Source organism: Equus quagga, chromosome 14, assembly GCF_021613505.1.
Source record: "Equus quagga isolate Etosha38 chromosome 14, UCLA_HA_Equagga_1.0, whole genome shotgun sequence".
NCBI lineage: Eukaryota > Metazoa > Chordata > Mammalia > Perissodactyla > Equidae > Equus > Equus quagga.
Window position 1 is genome coordinate 42,717,868 of NC_060280.1, and position 9,664 is coordinate 42,727,531.

Genomic DNA, 9,664 nt, shown 5'->3' on the forward strand with positions numbered 1-9,664 from the left:
AATATAGTTAGAGCAGATATATTCTGCCAGTGCAATTGTGTAGCTGCGGAAACAGATTCCTGGTGCTTCCTACTCTACCATCTTCCCAGAATCCTGTTCCCAATATTGATCTATTTTTGAATGTTAAAACACACTTGGAGCCAGCCAGTGGCATAGTGGTTAAGTTCACGCACTCGGTTTCAGTGGCCTGGGATTTGCAGGTTAGGATCCCGGGCGTGGACCTACACATTGCTAATCAAGACATGCTGTGGAGGCATCCCAGATACAAAATAGAGAAAGATTGAAACAGATATTAGCTCTGAGCTGATCTTCCTCACCAAAACACAAAACAAAACAAAATAACACTCTTGTATTTCAGGAATAAACTTATCATGGCTAGGATGTATTATCCTTTGTAATATACCTTATTTATAAAATATTGTACTTGAACTGATTTGCTAATACATTGTTTAGGATTTTTTATCTATTTTTAACATCTTTATAAGCTTTGGGTATTGATAAGAGCCTCATGAAATGAGTTTTGAAGTGTTCTTTTTCTTTTCCCATTCTCTAGAATACTTTTGTGAGACTGACGTTATTTCTTTAAACGTTTGGAGGAATTTACTGATGAAGCTGTCTAGGCCTGGAGATAACTTTTGTTTTAAGTTTTTAATTATAGACTCAGTTGCTATAATAGATATTTATATTTTCTAATTCTTCTTGTATCATTTTTGACAGGCTTTTTCTAGTCAATTATCAATTTCATACAAATTTAAATATTTGTTATATTAAAGTTGTTTATAATATTTTCCTATTACACTGCAATAGATTTAGAATCGCCAGTGAAGCCCCCACTTTTCTTCCTGTTATTATTTTCCATACTTTTGTTTTCTGAGAACAACCTGGCTAGGGGTTACAAATTTAATCTTTTCATACAAATAACTTTTGAATTTCTTGATATTCTCTATCATATGTTTGTTTTCTTTATCACTGGCTTCTTAATTTCCTTTTCTCATAAAGTTTGTGCATTTAATATGATCTTTTCCCAGCTTCTTGAGATCATTGATTTTCTATCTTTATTCCCTTCTTTACTATGGCTTCAAATTTCTCTTTAAACATGACTTCAGTTGAAATTTTTAGATGTTTTTATTTCCATTATCTTCAGATCAAAATATATTTTCATTTTCATTAGAGCTATCCATTGACCCATACAGTATCTAGATGTCCATTGCCCTATTTCCAAATATTTGAGGACTTCCTTGTTTTCTTTTATTATTGAATTCCAATTTTAACTTTATTCAGAGAACATAATCTATATGATTTAATCATTCGCAAATTTTTGAGGCTTGTTTTATGACACGTTATGATCAATTTGATAATTTCAAGATCATTTAAAAATAATATTTATCCTGCAACTGTGCTGCAGAGCTTTCTATAAGCAAATTAAGTTAAATTTGTCAATTGCCTGTAAATATCCCATATGTCTTTAATGTTTTTGTCTGCTTGAACTAGCCATAATTGAAATAGGTATTTTAAAATACCCCACACTGTGAATATTTCTAACTCTTTTTTCTTGTTACTTTTTGTTTTGTGTGTTTAAATGCTATGCTATATAGGTCATGTATATTTAGACATTTTTATCTGCCCATTGCATTGATGCTGCAGTCATTATGAAATGCATCCCCTTTTTATTTCTAGTAATATTTATTAACTGAAAATATACTTTGACTTGTATTAACATTGCCCTAAGGGCTTTCTTTTGGTTAGCATCAGTGTGGCATATTTTTTTTCATGCTTTTGCTTTCAATTTTTGTATGTCTTTATATTTAAACTTTGTCTCTTATGTGCATCATATAGTTTAGGTTTATGTAATCCAGCCTATCTTACTCTGTTAAATAGCTATACTCCAATTAAATAATATTAAAATATAATGACTGTTAGGTTAAGTTTTAATTCCCCTTCTTACTATTTGTTTTCTATTTGCTGCTTCTGCATTTTTCTCCCTTTTCCTCCCTTTTTTTCTTTTATGCCTTCTTTTGCATTAAACAAGTCTTTTCATTACTATAATTTTTATTTGGCTTTGTATGTTATATGTTCTTTAATATTCTTAAAGTCATTATCTAATGTACCAGTTACGGAGCCGTTGTCCTTTAATGCCAAAGTTACCCATCTATACTCTGTCCTCTGATGCTAGAGCTGGGACGCTGCAGGTGGCACTACTTCTTTATTCAGATAACTACCTGTCACCTTTTTCCCTAGAGTGTGATTGCAAGGTAGAAGTAGGCAAGGACTGCCTTTCCTCTACTGGTTTGCTTGCTGTTGCTCTTGGCATTTCTCTAGAAATGGTAGCAGCCATTGGTCCCAGTCTCTAGATTCTTTAAACATTACAGATCCAGCTTCAGCATGATGCTCACATATACCAGTACCAGACAGACAGAGGCCCCACCTCAGAAATCAGAGCTCCTTCTACATGAGGCCTCGCTCCTAATTTACTTATCTCCATATCAGAGTACACAACTCATAGGTTTCTTTAAAAATTAAATGTTTTAAAGCACACAAAACACTTAGAATGGTAATTGAACATTATAAGTGCTATATAATAATCTACTGTTGATATATATATCAACATCTATTATATATATATGTCTATCTATCCATATCCCTTGACCTTGAAAGTGATATTCCATAAAAATGGATGTAATTATATTTTTTAAAAAGTTTAATCATGTCTCATCATTAGACATTGTATAAAGAGACCCTATCAGTTTTGGAATCCTCAAAGAGTTGTGATCATTATAGGATTTGTAAAATTTTCATGAATAGTACCCTATTACAGGTTTATGTATTAGTAGGTAAGATAAATTACATTTTCATTTAAAAATTATTAATTAGAGACTAAAAATATGGGCATATTTGAATGCTATATATGATTTTCAAATGAATATTTAAAATACTACCTATTCCTATGCAGAGATGACTCATGTTGAGTCTTAATTTCAAAGGCTTATTTGTATTCGAAGAAAATGTTATTCATAGTAAGTATTTTAAATTATACTCTGGAAAAATTCTTGCTTCAATTATAAAAAAAATTATACTAGTTGTTGAGAGAACAGTAGAGCATTTCAAGGAACATAATCTATAGAATTAGATAAATTATTTAATGTTAGTCCCTAATTAGGCTTAATAACATCAATAATTAACAGTTCCCCAAACTCACAGCAAAAATGCTTTATTCTTTTCAAAGAGCTTTCTTTTTATTTCCTTATTAGATGCTCATATCAACTCTCTGAAATAACTTGGGAAAATGTTATCCTCATTTACTGGTTGAGAAAACTGAATCTTGGAGATGTCTGCAGAAAGTATTTTTATTTATGAGTACTATTATCAGAGGATTGCAAGGTAATTAATCTGATATTGTTGTCTCAGTACCTATGTCACAGTCTGTGAGATATCCTAAGATTTCACTGTATGTACCCTGCTTTTTTCAGGGTCCATACAACCTGTAATTGTTTATGAAATTAAGTTTACAAATGTACCACAATAAAATATAAACAAAAGAAACAAATAAGAAGGAAACAAAACAACAAAAACATAACTATTGTGACTATGTGTTGAGGGAGTTGCCATAAGGAGAAAATGTGTCAATTGTTTAGGGAAAAACTAAAGGAGAGTGTGCTCTGAATTGAAATAATAAGCATCTCTCTGGCCAATAGTTCAAAAATAAACAAACACACAAAGAAGGAAAGAAAGAGAGGATAGAAAGTGGACAGATACATCTAGAAAGGGAAAAAAATTATGACACTATCCAGTGAAAAAAATTAATATTCATTACCCCCTTTGAAGTCAGATACAGAGCACATAAAACAGGCATCATGCAGCAAGGCAACTAGCCACTACCGATATTAAAGAAAAATCAAAATGGGTAGAAAAATGTCCCTTATATATAGGTGGAAAATGCCTGGAGGGATGAGCACTGAGAAAGTCTTAGTGGAGAAATGCTGCTTATCTTTCAGCATCACCATCATCTTCATCTTCATCATGGCTAATATTTTTAATGTTCTAGGGTCAATGCTAACTGCTTTAAAAACATTGTCTACTTTGCTCTCCAATGCAGTTCCATGAGGTAATTTGGATTATTGTTTTGTATTCTATACACGACAAAACTTAGGCAAATTACTCAACCTCTCTAATCCTAAGGTTGAATAGCTAAATGGATTACAAGTTTAGTCCTCTTTGTGACAAAAAAAAAAACTTCATACTTCTAACCTCCAAAACAAACTCGCTTCATAACCTAGCTCTCAAATACTCAGGAGTTCAGAAACATGATGGTACACTTCACTTAAAGGCAACTGAGTCAAGGTATCTCAGGAAAGCAGACCATTTTTATGTGAGACCTCACGTGAATCACACTGGAATTTCCCTCAGGACAACAGCATCCCAGTGTGAGATGAGGATTGTGAGTTTTACACTAAATTTATCAAGGTTGATAACTGAGTCCTATTTCCTGACTCTTGTTATGGACTGAGAATGTTTACATCCCCCTAAGATTCACACGTTGAAATCCTAATCCTCAATGTGATAGCAATAGGTGGTGGGGCCTTTCAGGTGATTAGGTCATAAGGGTGGAACCCTCATGAATGAGGTTAGTACCCTTATAAAAGAGACACCAGAGAGTTTTCACACCCCTTCTCCCAGGCGAGGACACAGCAAGAAAACCAGAAGTGAGTTCTCACCAGATATCAAATCTACCAGCATCTCCATCTTAGACTTCCTAGTCTTCAGAACCATGAGAAATAGATATTAGTTGTTTATATGTCACGTAGTCTATGGTATTCTGTTATAATCCTGAATGGCCTAAAACAACTCTCTTCTACTATATTAAGTGAGGAGTGTGGAATCCTTTTACTTTTCCACACACTCCTGAATCTTTACTAAGAAACTTTCAAATTATGGGCACTTGTTATTGCCAAATTATCCTCACTTTATATATCTTATAATTCTTGACATTTTTATTAGATCTGTAGCAATATTAATAGCAATTATCCAGGATTAATCCTATGTTTTGCTGTTATTACTAACAATTCTATATACGTTTTTTTCTGTTAAAGATTATATATTTCCCAGTTAACTAGAAGGAAACATCAGCATTTATTTTCAATATTTTAATTTTTTGAATATATATGTATTTGTAAAGAAAGTTTTATAACTAATATATGCTTGAGCTCTCTAATTATCTGAAAAGTTTTTTAGTTTCCCTAAAATTTTTCAAAAGTTACCCAAATCTCCTTTCATCTTTGACTATTGTCTTAACGGCTTTTGTTGTTATCTTTACATCTAACTATATTCACTCTATTCTTGTATGACCTCAGCTCATAGAAGCCATATACTTTTATATCCTAATTAGGATACTAAGTCATTTTATAGTATCTTTTTAACATAACTTTGAACAGTTATGTGCCAGGACCTATATAAGGTGTTAGTAACAGAAAGGTGAACAAGCCTTAAATCCTGCTCTCAAGGAATAAGCAGTAAGCAAAGACAGGACACTCAATCCAGTCAGAGTGCCCTTTTGTTATTGTTTCACAATATCTTTTCATAGAGACCGTGATGATAAATTTTGTCTCTACTTGACTCAGCCACTGGGTGCCCAGATATTTGGTCAAATATTGTATTGGCTGTGTCTGTGAGCATGTTCTTGGATGAGATTAACATTCAAATTGGTAGACTGAGCAAAGCAGATTGACCTCCCTAACGTGGGTGGGCCATATCAATCAGTTGAAGGCCTAAGGAGAACAATAGACTGACTCTGTCCCAGGAAGAGAAAATTCCTCCTCCCTTATCTGCTTTCAGGCTGGGACACTGGCTTTTTCCTGCCTTTGGATTCAAACTGAAATACCTGCTCTTCCTGGTGTTGACCCTGCTGGCCTTCAAACTGGAACTACACAAAGAAGGAGGCAAAGAGAGAAGGAGTGGAGAGGGACTCAGGTACCTGGCATCAGCAAATGTGAATACGTTTGGGGCAAAAGCTTGTGAAATCTACAGGGAGTCTGAGGCAGCTGTGCTGGCCATTAGTTTCTTCCGTGGTAGAATTTGCTGGCTTAGCTGCAGAGCAGGTCTCTGTGAACCACTATCACTCCCACTGTGTGACTGCTATTGGCAGGCCCTGGTTTCCTTCCTGATTGTCTCTATAGGTCTCATCTTTGCTGGTCTGTGTGAGATGAAACAAAAGCAGGCCTCTGTTTGGTGCAGCAAAAGGTTGGGGAAGCTTGCTGCTCACCTCACTCTTCCTAGCTGGGAAGTTCTCTTTTGGCACTGTGTGATGACAGCTGGGGATGGACGATTACAGGCAAAACGAAGCTGTCTTCCTTTTCTTGTATGGTGGTTCTCAGGTTTTTGCTGCACTGTATTACTAAAGTTTCTTAAATGGAATCTGGAGCTATCCCTGAGCTGTTTTTATTTATCGATAGCTGTCTACTTGTTGATCCTTGTAGGGGGATGGAGGCAGGGGACTCCTGTGTCACCATTTGGGTGACATCACTCCACATATCTCATGTATATGTGTGTGTGCACACACACACCCTATTGGTTCTATTTCAATAAAGAACACTAATACAGATGCCATGTTTTTATTTTGTTTTGTTTTTCTTTTCCTTTTATACATTAGATAAAAGGAGAAATCAATTCGGCCCTTGAAATTGCTCATAGATCGATTGTGGCTTGTCATTGGCAGCACTCATTATCCACTTAAGTGTGTGAGACCAAATCCAATTCATGCTCATATAAACCTGAAGTTTACATGGTACCTGTGATAATTATGTTTTATAGAAAGATAAGCTGACATTCAGAATATGACTTGACAGCTCATGTAGGTCCACCTAGAGAAAGAAAATGGGCTGATCATGAGGGGTACAAATGTTGTGCCCATGACAGTTATATTTCTCATAGTGAATTAGTCATTTGTCATTTTGAATTTATAAGTGTCTTAAGAGCTTGCTTACTGTGTGTCTACCTCTGGAATATTAATGTCCTCTTGGTGTGCGGATAAAATCAGTGTGCTGAGCTAGCAAAACAAAGGGCCATATCTGAAGCTTAATAAATTCATCAAGATAATGAATTTAACCCCCGGAGGCCTCTTGGCAGTATTCTTGTGTGCATTCACTAGGCAGATGATGAAGAGGCATAAACATTCCTTTTCCCCTAAATGTGGAAACTAAGCATTTATTTTTCTTTTGAAATTTGTACCAACGATGTAGAATGCAAAGAAAAAATCAAAGAAAACAGGTGTCTCAATAATATGGACAATTTAATTTCTAATTTGTTTAATTAAAAGAAATTAAATTTAAATAGTCTGTGAAGATTGATCTGTGTAATTATATAGTATATAATAGAGTAATTAGCACTAGAATATAAGATCCTCAAGGGCAGTAATGGTAAATAATACAACTTTGTAACCTTAGAGCCAAGCACAATATCTGTCACATGATAGATGTTTAATAAACACAGTTGAAGAGATGAATATTTTAATGATAATGAACTATTGAGTTATAAGATTACTGATAAACAAATTCCTTAACTGATAAAATATTTTTATTTGTGACCTATTTTGGACATTGTCTGCCATCATTATTCCTCCCTTTGCCCATAGTAAAAAAAATCTGGATTTCAGCTAGGTACTTGGTCATAAAGAATAAAGATTCCAGTTCATAGTTTCTTTTCTAAGCAGATGTCTCCAGGTAACAATGTGCTACCCAATTGCTTAAAATAGAAGCGTTCTGCAACAGATTCAGGAAATTGTTTATTATCACTTGTCTTCTTTGCCAATTCCCTGCCCATGTCCTTGAAATATAGATATGATAGTGGGAAATCTAGCCCCCATTTTGGCCGATGAGGATGAGAGCTACGTCTTGAGATTACAGCAAAATGAACTATAAGGAAACTGAGTTTCTCAGTATTTAATGCTACAGGGTTGCCAGTTAACAGCCAAATTGCTTATCTACTAACTTTTGTGTGTGAAAGAAACAAATTTATTTAAGTCACTGTTTGGAGAACCTAAATATATAAAGCAAATGTAAACAGATGTAAAGGAAGAAATAAATAGCAATATAATAATAGCAGGGGACTTCAATAACCCACTTATATCAATGGATAGTTCATCTAGATAAAATCAATAAGGAAACATTGGCCTTAAATGGTAAATTAGGCTAGATGGACTTAACAGATATATAAAAAAAATTCCATCCAAAGGCAGCAGAATACATATGTTTCTCAAGTGCACATGGAACATTTTCCAGGATAGATCATATCAAGGAACTACAAAAAGAATAAATGAAGCTCAAAGTTTGTAAAAGGAAGGAAATAATAATGATCAGAGCAGAAATAAATGAAATAGAAACTAAAAAGACAATAGAAAAGATCAATGAAACTAAGAGCTAGTTCTTAGAAAAGATAAAATTGACAAACTTTTAGCTAGACTCACCAAGAAAAAAGAGAGAGGGCTCAAATAAAATCAAATGAAAGAAGAGATGTCTCAACTGATACCACAGATGTACAAAGGATACTGTGAACAATTTATACACCAACAAATTGGATAGCCTAGAAGAAATGGATAAATCCCTAGAAACATACAATCTTCCAAGAATGAATCGTGAAGAAATAGAAGGTCTGAATAGATTGATTACTAGTAAGGAGATTGAATCAGCAATCAAAAACCTCCCAACAAACGAAAGTCTAGGAACAGACAGTTTTACTACCAAACATTCAAAGAAGAATTAATGCCAATCCTTCTCAAACTCTTCCAACAAATAGAAGAGGAGGGAATACTTCCCAATTCATATTACAAAGCCAGCATTACCCTGATATCAAAACCAATGACACAACAAGAAAAGAAAATTACAGGCCAATATCTTTGATGAACATAGACACAAAAATTCTGAACAAAATACTAGCAAACCAGATACAACAATGCATTAAAAGGATCGTACACGGTGATGAAGTGGGATTTAATCCAGGGATGCAAGGATTGTTCAACATCTGCAAATTGACAAATGTGATACATCACATTAATAAAATGAAGATAAAAATCATATGATCATCTCAATAGATGCACAAAAAAATTTGATAAAATTCAACATCCATTTATGATAAAAAATCTTAACAAATTACATATAGAAAGGCTATACCTAAACATAATAAAGGACGTATGTGACAAGCCCATAGATAACATTATACTCAATGATGAAAAGCTCACAGCTTTTCCTCTAAGATCAGGAAAAAGACAAGGATGCTCACTCTCCCCACTTTTATTCAACAGAGTATGGGAAGTCCTAGGCAGAACAATTAGGCAAGAAAAAGAAATAAAAGGCATGCAAATTGGAAAGAAAGAGGTAAAACTGTCACTGTCTGAGATGACATTACATATAGAAAACCCTTAAGACTCCACAAAAACTGTTAGAATAAATTCAGTAAAGCTGCAGGATACAAAGTCAATGTACAAAAACCTACTGCATTTCTATACATTCATAATGAAGTATGAGAAAGAAATTAAGAAAACAATCCCATTTACAATTACATCAAAAAGAACAAAATGCCTAGGAATGAATTTAACTGAAATGAAAGACTTATATACTGAAAACCATAAGACTTTAATGAAATAAAACACAAATGAATATATATTCCATGGTTCTGG